The 13384-nt window shown below is 40.5% G+C and overlaps 1 long non-coding RNA gene across 3 annotated transcripts in view; it reads left to right on the forward strand.

Annotated features, from left to right (window-relative positions):
• Positions 1-475: 475 nt before the first annotated feature.
• The window catches only part of LOC132342226 (uncharacterized), a 48515-nt gene continuing 35606 nt past the window's right edge, over positions 476-13384 (forward strand). For 2 of the 3 annotated variants that reach the window (XR_009490545.1, XR_009490544.1), the window contains exons 1-2: positions 476-638; positions 1540-1628. This is a non-coding gene — a long non-coding RNA (uncharacterized lncRNA). Of the gene's footprint in view, positions 639-1539; positions 1629-10464; positions 11580-13384 lie in introns of those variants that run through there. The other variant, XR_009490543.1, reaches the window with a different exon arrangement.

Below are 13384 nucleotides of genomic sequence, written 5' to 3' on the forward strand. Positions count from 1 at the left end.
GGCTGCAGTCACACATAGTTATACACATCTTGGGTATAAAACAGCTTGTTGGTCTAGAAATGGAGTGTAATTGAGGGATTTAGGTGGGATTTCCCCAGTAGCTCAACAGTAAAAAATTCACCTGCAATGCAAGAGCCACAGGAGACACAGGTTCGAGCCCTGGGTGGGGAAGATTCCCTGGAGGAGGGCATGGCAACCCACTCCAGTATTCTTCCCTGGAGAATATGGACATGGACAAAGGAGCCTGGCAGCCTACAGTTCATAGGGTCTCAAAGAGTCGAACATGACTGAAGTGACTTAGTATGCATGCATGCACAGGGATTTAAATAGGAATAATAAAAAACTAAAAACTCCTATTTATTTATTAATTACTTGTTTTTTTTTAATGCCAAATACTACACATCTATATTTATCTATCTAAATGTACATATAGCTAGATGTAATTGTAACCATTACAAAAGAGTAAACTGAAGCTCAAAACGTTTAAACAACCTGATCAGAGTTGTACAATTAATTAGTGATGAAGACAAAATTTTAAATAAATATTCCTAACCACTGTTGCTTTAAAATTCTTACTCTGACATCATAATGGATAGAAGTAGGAACCAACCTGACAGCAGAGAGACCCGGTAATTAAGGTGAGAAACGTTAGCCCGTTATATTTCCTCTCCTCCAGTGATTTCCATCTGTATTACATGTACTCTACACCTCTTACTTTTGTCATTGTGTTTTCCACCCATTTTTCTCTCCATTTTCTTTGGCCACATATTCCAGTCTACTAGTTCTCCTTCTAGCTGAATTTGCTGTTAAATCTACTGATTAAGTCCCTTACACAACAAGGAGGTCAAAGTCAATCTTATAGGAAATCAACTCTGAATATTCATTAGAAGAACTGAGTCTGGAACTCCAATACTCTGACCACCTGATGTGAATTGTTGACTCACTGGAAAAGACCCTGATGCTGGCAAGGATTGATGCAGGAGGAAAAGAGGGTGACAGAGGATGAGATAGCTGGATGGTATTACCAACCCAACGGACATGAGTGTGAGCAAACTCCAGGAGACAGTGAAGGTCAGGGAAGTCTGACATGCTGCAGTCTATGGGGTCACAAAGAGTTGGACATGACTGAGTGACTGAACAGCAACAACAAAACTACCGATTCAATACTTAGTTTTAACTACTTAATTTTTTAGTTTTTTTTCTTTTCTTAGTAGTTTATTCATTCTCTATTGAAGTTCTTAATCTTTTCTTATATCTTTGAACATAGTAAAAGCTATTTTAAAGTGTGTCTCATACCCAAGTGTCTGGAACTCTTACAAATCTTCTTGTATTGTCTGTTTTCCCTTACTGATTTTCATTCTTTTATCATGTCTCTTTATGTCCCTGGTTACTTTTTATTGATGATTTAAATTGTATTCACAAAATTGTTCAGAGAAATTATTTGAGGTCTAGGATAATATCATCTTTGTCTAGATTAGATTTATGTTTGAGTCTACAGAGCACTTAGGGGCATTAACAATGACCTCAATTCAATTTCAGTGAAAAAGATGACAACTTTGAATTGCTGTCTTTTCCATTTCACACTTATTCCTGTTGTGCAGTCTTCAGAACTCCAACACAAAATCAAGGTAATTCTCTCTGTTTTTTTGACTCATAGACTTGCTGAGTTTTTGTTCTACTTCTAAACTCTCAACTGGCTTCTTGGATATGAGCAAATGTACCAGAAAAGTGGCCCTAAACATGAAGCTCATTCTCTATACCTTTGTCTTAGTTAATTCTTCACTACCTTGTGACCTCTTCAAAAATGTAGTTTAGAAGAAAGAATCCTAAAGTAAATAAGATAAATTCAAGTATTAAAATATCCAGAAGTAAAATAATATAGAGAATTACTGAATTAGGGCAGGAAAATATTTTGTCTGGGTTGATCAGGAAATTATCTTCATGGAGCTGGCATTTGATTTGAGATCAGAATGATGATACAGAAACAGTCATTTGAAAATCTAAGGGAAGACCATTTTAAAAAGATATGGGACAAAAACAGAAATATAGACCAATGGAACAAGACGAAAAGCCCAGAGATAAACCCACAGACCCATGGGTACCTTATTTTTGATAAGAGAGGCAAGAATATACAATGGGGCAAAGATAGCCTCTTCAATAAGTGGTGCTGGGAAAACTGGACAGCTACTCACAACAGAATGATATTAGTACACTTCCTAATGTAAGGATACAAAGATAAACTCAAAATTGATTAAAGACTTAAATGTAAGATCAGAGACTATAAAACATTTAGAGGAAAACATAGGCAGAACACTTGAAGACATAAATCAAGCGAGATCCTCTATGACCCACCTCCTAGAGTACTGGAAATAAAAACAAAAATAAGATAGTAAAACCTAATTAAACTTAAAAGCTTTTGCACAGCAAAGGAAACTACAAACAAGGTGAAAAGACAGCCCTCACAATGGGAGAAAATAATAGCAAAAGGAACAACTGACAAAGAATTAATTTCCAAAATATACAAGGAGCTCATACAACTCAATACCAGCAAAGTGAACAACTCAATCAAAAAGTGGGAAAAAGACCAAAACAGACATTTCTCCAAAGAAGACATACTGATGGCTAACAAACACATGACAAGATGCTCAGTGTCCCTCATTATTAGAGCAATGCAAATCAAAACTACAATGAGATACCACCTCACACCAGTCAGAATGGCCATCATCAAAATGTCTACAAACAATTAATTCTGGAGAAGGTGTGGAGAAAAGGGAACCCTCTTGCATTGCTGGTGGGAATGAAAATTGATATAGCCACTATGGAAGATGGTATAGAGATTCCTTAAAAAACTAGGGACTAAGCCAACATCTGACCCAGCAATCCACTACTAGGCATATACCCCGAGGAAACCAAAATTGAAAAAGACACGTATACCCGAATTTTCTTTGCAGCACTATTTACAATAGCTAGAACATGGAAGCAACCTAGATGTCCATTGACAGATGAATGGATAAAGAAGCTGTGGTACATATATACAATGGAATAGTACTCAGCCATAAAAAGAAACACATTTGAGTCAGTTCTAATGAGGCAGACAAACCTAGAGCCTATTATACAGAGTGAAGTAAGTCAGAAAGAAAAGGATAAATATCATATACTAATGCATATATACAGAATCTAGAAGGATGGCACTGATAAATTTATATGCAGGGCAGCAATGGAGAAACAGACATAGAGAACAGACTTGTGGACACTGGGGGAGGGGAGGTGTGATGGGGTGAGTTGTATAGAGAGAGTAACATGGATACTTACAATACCATATGTAAAATAGATTAAAGAAAGAGAGAAATGAGGATGAGCGTGGCATGTGTGAGACACAGACAGAGGCTGCAAAGTGAAGGACCATGGGGAGAGCAAAGGGAAGCAGCATTGTAGAGGCAGGAATGGGCCAGGCCAAGCAAATTAGGAATTGAGGTTCATGTATTCTGGTTTCTGTTGGGGAAACCACTGGTCGATACTCAGCTAGAGATATATGCCTTAGAAATATTACTTGGTCTGTGGTGTAGGGATTGGACTGTGAGGAGTCACAAGCAGGCCAGGAGATCAGAGAAGAGGATGCTTCAGAAACCCACCGAGTGGTGATGTGGGTTGAAAAAGGGGTCAGCAAAAGACATGGTGATATGTAGTGGGAATCAGGGTATATTTCATCTCCTTTTTGAAATGTCTGTTTGCTCTCTAGTTCTATGTCCACGGATATGAATTCCAATATCTTTATGGCTCAGATCTGTTCAACAAAATAACTCAACTTCTGTCTATATAAAACTCAGCAGGTACAAGGCTCCCATTATAAGTAAATAGAAGAAGTGAAGTGAAGTGAAGTGAAGTCGCTTGGTCGTATCCGACTCTCTGCGACCCCATGGACTGTAGCCTACCAGGCTCCTTGGCCCATGGGATTTTCCAGGCAACAGTACTGGAGTGGGTTGCCATTTCCTTCTCCAGAGGATCTTCCCGACCCAGGGATCGAACCCCGGTCTCCTGCATTGTAAGCAGCCGCTTTTTACAGTCTGAGCCACCAGGGAAGTCCCTTTATAAGTAAATAAGTGAATAACAAAGCTAATGCAGATGAGGCCGAGCAACATCCCATGTGCTTCACATGTATTTATATACCTAATCCTTTCAATTATTCTGCAAAGCTGGTACACATATCATTATGCCCACTTTACAGAAGAAGAAACAGGAGCAAGATCTGGACAGTTTCTCCAAGGTCACCCAGCTAGTGAACTGACGTCTGCCTGCTGCTATTGTTGTTCTTTTGCTTCATCATGCTCATTCCCTCATTTTGTTAACAGCACCCCAGTTCTCTCCTGAGAAATCACTCCTTCCCATCTCTTAGTCTCTGTGGTTCCTATGGGGCCAACTTTGCTCACAGCTCCAGGAGAGGCTGTGGGACTCAAGCCCAGCCAATCAGCCAATCAGACTAGAAGTAATGGTCCAGGATGAGCCAATCAGAAGCAAGGACACTGCTGAGGAGTTGGAGGTCTGCTGTCCTGGCTGTCACCATGACGTGAGATGTGTCCAAGTATGATGTCAGCAAACAGAGAGTGAAACTTCATTCCAGACCCCATGTTCCAGGCCCCAGACCCCCAAGACCCCTACTACCTGGGACCTTGTACTGCTTCAGCTCTGCAAGTGTTAATATGTTACTCATTGAATTTCTTATTTCACTAGGCCAATTTGAGTTACGTTTTTCTATTACTTGCAACTGAAAAAGACTTAAAAGTGCTTATTATTTGAGGACTCCTCTGCACCGTGTAGAGAATCTGAAAATAGGGAAATTGTAATTTCAGAAAAAGTCCATATTTCCTCAGAGGACTCAGACTCTTGCTGCACAACAAACGCTACTCTTTCTCTCCCGTTAATTAGACAGCCTAACTGACAGAGGCAGTCTCAGTAGTCCTACCCTAAGACTTTTCACTTTAGGCTTCCAAAGGAAAATATTTAAAACACTGCTATATGGCATATTTGAAAGTGGTTAAGGGAGTAAATTCTCGGAGAAGGCAACGGCACCCCACTCCAGTACTCTTGCCTGGAGAAATCCCATGGATGGAGGAGCCTGGTAGGCTGCAGTCCATGGGGTCACTAAGAGTCGGACACGACTGAGCGACTTCACTTTCACTTTTCACTTTCCTGCATTGGAGAAGGAAATGGCAACCCACTCCAGTGTTCTTGCCTGGAAAATCCCAGGGACAGGGGAGCCTGGTGGGCTGCCGTCTATGGGATCACACAGAGTCAGACACGACTGAAGTGACTTACTAGTAAGGGAGTAAATTCTAAGAGTTCTCATGACACACTTTATCTTTCTCATTTCTTTTAAATATTTATTTGAGATAATGCGTGCTAACTAAATTTATCGTGGTAACCATTCCATGATGTATGTAAGTCAAACCATTATTCTGTACACCTTAAACTTGTACAGTGCCATATGTCAATTGTATCTCAATTAAATTGGGGGGGAAAACCCTTAACTGTCAAAATGGAGTGCAAAAAAAAAAAAGATTATCTTTTTGTTCTTGGGATAGATAAAATTCTTAAACAGTACCAAAAAATAGAGCTAGCATAAAAGGAAGATTGACAAATTAGACTATATTTAAATATTTGTTGTCATTCAGTCAGTCATGTCTGACTCTTTGCAACCCCATGGACTGCAGCATACCAGCCTTCTCTACACTTTACCATCTCTTGGAGCTTGCACAAACTCATGTCCTTTGAGTCAGTGATGCCATCCAACCATCTCACCCTCTGTCGTCCCCTTCTCCTCCTGGCTTCAATCTTTCCCAGCATCAGTGTCTTTTTCAATAAGTCAGCTGTTTCCATCAGGTGGCCAAAGTATTGGAGCTTGCGTGATGCCTCAGCATCAGTCCCTCAAATGAATATTCAGGATGGATTTCCTTTAGAATTGACTGGTTTGATCTTGCTGTCCAAGGGACTCTCAAGATTCTTCTCCAACACCACAGTTAAAAAGCATGGATTCTTTGGTGCTAGCCTTCTTCATGGTCCAACTCTCACATCCATACATGACCACTGGAAAACCATAGCTTTGACTATGCAGACCCTTATCAGCAAAGAAGTGTCTCTGCTATTTAATATGCTGTGTAGATTTGTCATAGCTTTTCTTTCAAGGAGCAAGCATCTTTTAATTTCATGCTGCAGTCACCATCTGCAGTGATTTTGGAGCCCCCCAAAATGAAGCCTGTCACTATTTCCATTGTTTCCCCTTACTTGCCATGAAGTAATGGGACTGGATGCCATGATCTTAGTTTTGTGAATGCTGAGTTTTAAACCAGCTTTTTTACTCTCCTCTTTCACCTTCATCAATACACCCTTTAGTTCCTCTTCACTTTCAGCCATAAGGGTGGTGTCATCTGCATATCTGAAGTTATTGGTATTTCTCCCTGCAATCTTGATTCCAGCTTGTGCTTCTTCCAGCCTGGCATTTTGCATGATGTACTCCGCATATAAGTTAAACAAGCAGGGTGACAATATACAGTCTTGATGGACTCCTTTCCCAATTTTGAGCCAGTCAGTTGTTCCTTGTAAGATTCTAACTGTTGGTTATTGACCTGCATATAGGTTTCTCAGGTGGCAGGTAAGGTGGTCTGGTATTCAAGTCTCTTTAAAAATTTTCCATAGTTTGTTGTAATCCACACAGTCAAAGACTTTAGCATAGTCAATGAAGCATAAGTAGATGTTTTTCTGGAATTCCCTTGCTTTTTCTATGATCCAACATAGAAAACATAGATCAGTTGGCAACTGATCTCTGATCACTCTGCCTTTTATAAATCCAACTTGCACATCTGGAAGTTTTCAGTTTATGTATTGCTGAAACCTAACTTGAAGCATTTTGAGAATTACCTTGCTAGCATGTGAGATGAGTGCAATTTTGCGATAGTTTGAACCTTCTTTGGCATTGTCCTTCTTTGGAATTGGAATGAAAACTGACCTTTTCCAGTCCTGTGGCTACTGCTGACTTTCCCAAATTTGCTGGCATATTGAGTGCAGCACTTCAACAGCATCATCTTTTAAGATTTGAAATAGCTCTGCTGGAATTGTGGGCATTTCAGTTGGCACTAGTGGTAAAGCACCTACCTCCATTAGGTTTGTTTACAATGATGCTTCCTAAGGCCCACTTGACATCATAATGCAAGAAGTCTGTCTCTAGGTTAGTGATCACACCATTATGGTTATCTGTGTCATTAAGATCTTTTTTATACAGTTCTTCTGTGTATTCTTGCCATCTCTTTCTGATATCTTCTGCTTCTATTAGGTCCATAATATTTCTGTCCTTTATTGTGCCAATCTTTGCATAAATATGCCTTTGATATCTCTAATTTTCTTTTTTTTTTTAATTTCATTTTATTTTTAAACTTTACATAATTGTATTAGTTTTGCCAAATATCAAAATGAATCCACCACAGGTATACATGTGTTCCCCATCCTGAACCTTCCTCCCTCCTCCCTCCCCATACCATCCCTCTGGGTCGTCCCAGTGCACTAGCCCCAAGCAGCCAGTATTGTGCATCGAACCTGGAGTGGCATTACATGTTTCAATGCCATTCTCCCAAATCTTAGAGATCGCTAGTCTTTCCCATTCTATTGTTTTCCTCTATTTCTTTGTACTGTTCACTTAGGAAGGCTTTCTTATCTCTCCTTGCTATTCTTTGGAACCCTGCATTCAGATGGGTATATCTTTCATTTTCTCCTTTGCCTTTCAGTTCTCTTCTTTTTTCAGCTATTTGTAAGGCCTCTTCAGACAAACATTTTGCCTTGCTCCATTTCTTTTTCTTGGGGATGATTTTGATCACCTTGTTCTGAATAATGTCATCAAGTTCTATCCATAGTTCTTCAGGTACTCTGTTTATAAGGTCTAATCCCTTGAATCTATTGTCACTTCTACTGTTCAACACTTCTACTGTCAAACAGGAGATGGCAAGAGTGAATATCGACATTTTAAGAATCAGTGAATTAAAATGGACCAGAATGGGTGAATTTAATTCAGATAACCATTATATCCATTACTGTGGGCAAGAATCTCTTAGAAGAAATGGAGTAGGCCTCATAGTCAACAAAAGGGTCTGAAATGCAGTACTTGGCTGCAATCTCAAAAATGACAGGATGATCTCAGTTCATTTCCAAGGCAAATCATTGAATATCACAGTAATCCAAGTCAATGCCCCAACCACTAATGCTGAAGGCCTGAAGTTGAACAGGTCTATGAAGACCTACAAGACCTAGAACTAACACCAAAAAAGATGTCCTTTTCATCACAGGGGAATGCAAAAGTAGGAAGTCCAGAGTTACTTGGAGTAACAGACAAGTTTGGCTTTGGAGTACAAAATGAAGCAGGGCAAAGACTAACAGAGTTTTTCCAAGAGAACTCACTGATCATAATAAACACCCTCTTCTGACAACACAGGAGACGACTTTACAGATGGACATCACCAGTTGGTCAATACCAAAATCGGATTGATTATATTAGTTGCAGCCAAAGATAAAGAAGCTCTACACAGTCAGCAAAAACAGATCATGTATTCCTATTGCCAAATTCAGACTTAAATTGAAGAAAGTAGGGAAAACCACTAGGCCATGGAGGTATGACCTAAATCAAATCCTTTGTGATTATACAGTGGAAGTGACAAATAGAATCAAGGGATTCGATTTAAATAGATTTAGTGACAAATAGAATCAAGGGATTCAATCTGGTAGACAGAGTGCCTGAAGCACTATGGATGGAGGTTTGTAACATTGTATAGAAAGCGATGACAAAAATCATCCCCAAGAAAAAGAAATGCAAAAAAGGCAAAATGGTTGCCTAAGGAGACCTTACAAATAGCTGAGAAAAGAAGGAAGTGAGAAGCAAAGGATAATGGGAAAGATACACCCAACTGAATGCAGAGTTCCAAAGAATAGCAAGGAGAGATAAGAAAGTCTCCTAAGTGAACAGTGCAAAGAAATAGAGGAAAACTATAGAATGGGAAAGACTAGAGATCTCTTCAAGAGTATTAGAGATACCACAGGAACATTTCATGCAAAGATGGGTGCATGCAGGACAGAAATGGTAAGGCCTTAATAGAAGCAGAAGAGATTGAGAAGAAGTGGCAAGAACACGCAGAAGAACTTTACAAAAAAAGGTCTTAATGACCTGAATAACCATGAAGCTGTGGTCCGTCACCTAGAGCCAGACATCCTGGAGTGTGAAGTCAAGTGTGCCCGAGGAAGCATTACTATGCACAAAACTAGTGAAGATGATGGAATTCCAACTGAGCTATTTCAAATCCTAGAAGATGATACTGTAAAAGTGCTGCACTCAATATGCCAGCAAATTTGGAAAAGTCATCAGTGGCCACAGGACTGGAAAAGGTCAGTTTTCATGCTAATCCTAAAGAAAGGCAATGCCAAAGAATGCTCCAACTACTGTGCAGTTGCATGCACTCACATGCTAACAAGGTAATGCTCAAAAATCTTTCAAGCTGTGGATTTTAAATACATGTACCGAGAACTACCAGATATACAAGTTGGATTTGGAAAAAGCAGAGGAACCAGAGATCAAATTGTCAACATCCATTGAATTTTAGAGAAAGCAAGAGAATTCCACCAGAACTTTCATCAGAGGTATAGGACAGAGCCTCCAGAAGGAATCAATCCTACCAATACCTTGATTTCAGTCTTCTGGCCTCCATAGCAGTGAGAGAATGGATTTCTGTTGTTTTAAGTCATCTAGTTGAATGTAAGTTATAGATAGCCACTTACAAGTTTAGGAGACCCTATATCGTGGGCTCTTGCCTGCCACTCAGATTAAACTTTTCACACTTCCCAACCTCACTGTTAATCTCTCCTCACATTTACCCTTCTGTTTATGTAACACACAGGTATTTCTACCCTTAGGGACTTTGTCTATTGCTATCATGTGCTTGAAAATCCCCCTTCCATCCTCACAATCGGCTCACAGAAGGCTTCTCCTTGTCACGTGCCTCTCAGCTGAAATGCAGCTTTCTGAGAGGTCATGCTGAATCTCTTAACCACCTCCTTTCGCAGTTAGTGTCTATCACATAACACTTCTTTCCTTCACAGAAGTCATCACAAATGATAAGTATCTTGTTCATGTGCTTACTAGATTGTGAGCTCCATGAAGGCAGCGTTATTGACCACTCATTTATTTGAAAATTATTACTTGATGGTCAGTTATACCTGAGGCAGCACTCTAGGCATTTGGAGAATGCAGTGAAGCAAACAAAATCCATCTCTGCTCCTATGATTGACATTCTAGTCCATTTTCCAAGGCTGTCTCCTCATATCTGAAGCAGTCCTTGCTTTTTATTGGTCATTCATTCAATATTAATTGAATGTTAATTGAATTCTAGCTGAAAACACGAAGTTCTTGTCACAAATTCTCTCCCCTTTTTTCAGCCAAAGCTTGATTCTACACTTACTAAAAGATTCAATAAGCCAAGACAATTTTGAGAGAATTTCAAACTTGCCATTTCCAAGATTTTTATGTTACAACGATCTCGGAACTTCCTCAGCCATCTTGTCTCATCCCCAGGTTTTTTTGCCACTTCTAATAGTGTGATCGGATGAAAGAAACATTTCCCCTTGGAAGATGTACTGGGAAACCAAACAAAAGATAGAGTCACACTGGACTTGCAAGGCTTCGCCAAAGATGGCAGACCCCAGGGCCATTGGCTCAATTAACCACTGCCATGTCTAAAGGTCAGACTCTGGGACTGTTTAATTGTGGCTATTAAAGGGCTCGAGCAGCTGCTTCGTGGCAGTAATTTGGAGCCCAGGAGAAACCAGAGGCAGCAGCAGCAGACCAGGTCATTTGAAAAAAAGCCAGCTGGGCTCCCCATACACAGCCTGATAACAGTTGGGAATTTCCACAAGTACTTAACCTGGCTCAGAAGTCATGACCTCACTAAAAGTAGACCTCTCCTCCTCCCCAGATGAAATTGCAAAGCGGTTCTTTGCCGCTCTCCTCCCCTGACCATCATTCTTGGCTCCACGTTTTTCATCCTTGACCCTGAATTCCAGATACCTTGCTATTCAATTTATCAGTTAATGAATTAACATGTAGTTACTTAGCAACTGTTAGATACAAGCAAAGGCGAGGATGCTACCACATTTCCACCCCTTTAAGCCCAGACCTCATCTCAAAGACCTGGCTTTGTATTGAAGATATGGCTAGCTCATCATGGGCACACTTTTCTGCTGAGCCTAGACATGGACTCACAATTTTTCTCAGCACCACTCTCCAGCCAGTCAAGACGCATTGCCCAAGCCTGGCACTGAACTAAAATCTTTTTGCTATCTCTGAATTTTTCTCCAAACTCCACCTTTAACCAATGAATTGCAGTGACTCACTGAAGCTATGCAGCTGGTTTGTGGTAGACTTGTGAATCAGGTACCCTGTCTTCTTGTCTAGGGCTCTTCCTGGAGTTCCGTATAAACAAGCAAAATAACAGGTCAAAGCCAACTAGATTTATTAGCCAAAACAAAAGTAAGAAGTACAAAATAAAGAAATATTTACCATTATATTATAATTTTTTTGTGCTGTGCTCAGTCACTCCAGTTGTGTATTACTCTTTGCGACCCTATGGCTGTAGCCTGCCAGGCTTCTCTGTCCATGGGATTCTCCAGGCAAGAATACTGGAGGGGGGTGCCATGCCCTCCTCCAGGGGATCTTTCTGACCCAGGAATCTAAACTGCATCTGCTGTGTCTCCTACAGGCAGATTCTTTATCCACTGAGCTACCTGGAAACTTTGGAGAATAATATTATAAATTACATATAATATGATTACTATGTAATCATAGCTACTATTTACTTTGCAGACCATCTTATTTAATTCTTGTAGTATCTTTATGTGATAGATAACATCCTCTCTATTTGATATAGATGAGAAAATTGAAATTCTGAGAGTTTAAGTAGTTCCCCTGAAAGGTGCTAAACGCTAATGGTGGAGCTGGATTTGACCCGAGATAGATTCAACTCTTCACATGCCTTATTTCTACACATTGCTACCCTTGTTAGGAAATAATTCTCCACGGATCTCTTGAATTTCTGCACATTTGATGGGCAGAGACAATGACCATCTTTTGCTCTAGACTATCTTTTCAAGGATGCCAATAAACAGCCTTGAAGGATACAGCTAGTGTCTCTCTTCAAAGAGAACACACTTGTCTGCTGTCCAGGGTAATAAAGATAATATCTCCTCTGGGGCAAAGTTTAGGAAAGCTTGCTTACAACTTACTACAAAAGATTGGAATTTCTTAACTTCAGGGTTGTGACCTGATATGACCAAAGCCCACTTGGATGTCCACTGTCCCCATGATACTTGGGTGCCAGGAAGAGAAAATGTAACCCCAGCAGCTCCTGCTGTTCCATGAGCCAAAAAGTCTTTCATCTCTCATGCAGGTATCATGTGTCTCTTGATAGCTTACAAGTAGAGCAAAAACCTCAGACCCTTCACAATTCTTAATGACCATGAGTTCTGTAGTATGAAAGATCCCAGAAGGTTGTCGCCGCTGGCTGCCTACTCCACCAGGAGCTCAAGCTGTTAGTTCATCCTATTTTCAACTGAGGTTAGTCACCCAGGGCCCTAGTCCCTCAGTGACTGAATAAGCACTGCTGAAGATTAGTCTGAAGTAATACCAGTCACTATTCTATTTGCCTCTCATAGATAAGACAGCATGTTCACAGCATTTATCCTTATGTATTAGAAACGTAGCTATTTCAGGTACCACAGGAAGCCCAAAGTAAGGGGTGCTGTTAGTGAGAGAGGCTTCTCCCTGCCCACACTGGACTGCACTATTCCTCCCCACCTGGCGGGCACTGCCCACCCCTCAGAGGGGTCAATGGCTGGCACAGGTCACCTGGCCTCCCAGGCCAGTTTCATTGGTCATTCTTTCTCCTGTAATGAATCCTCAGCTTTGCTTTGACTGTGGAGACCAGTTCATTCTGCTTCTTGTCAGAATGAAGATTTGAATATTCCTTATTGTGATTTTTCGCTTCTCCAACCACGGAAGTTGTTATTAGATCAAATCACAGGACGAGGTAGAGAACTTTATTCACCGAAAATGTTCTATGAGGACATTACCAGAGAAGCTGGTGGAGGAAATTAGAGCCACATTTGCAGGAGGCGGGCACCTTCCTTCATGAAGCAAGAGACAGAGCCTGAGGTTCATGTCCGTGTATGCACTGTTCTGGCAGCAGGCAGGGGGAGAAATTTCATCACGTTTCTCCAGCAAGGAGATAGCAATGAGCAAGGAAGAGTGAGGGCAATGATGACTCTGATGAAACCAAGTAGATGAGCGATGGGAGAGGTTTTT

Source organism: Bos taurus, chromosome 14 (genome assembly GCF_002263795.3).
Source record: "Bos taurus isolate L1 Dominette 01449 registration number 42190680 breed Hereford chromosome 14, ARS-UCD2.0, whole genome shotgun sequence".
NCBI lineage: Eukaryota > Metazoa > Chordata > Mammalia > Artiodactyla > Bovidae > Bos > Bos taurus.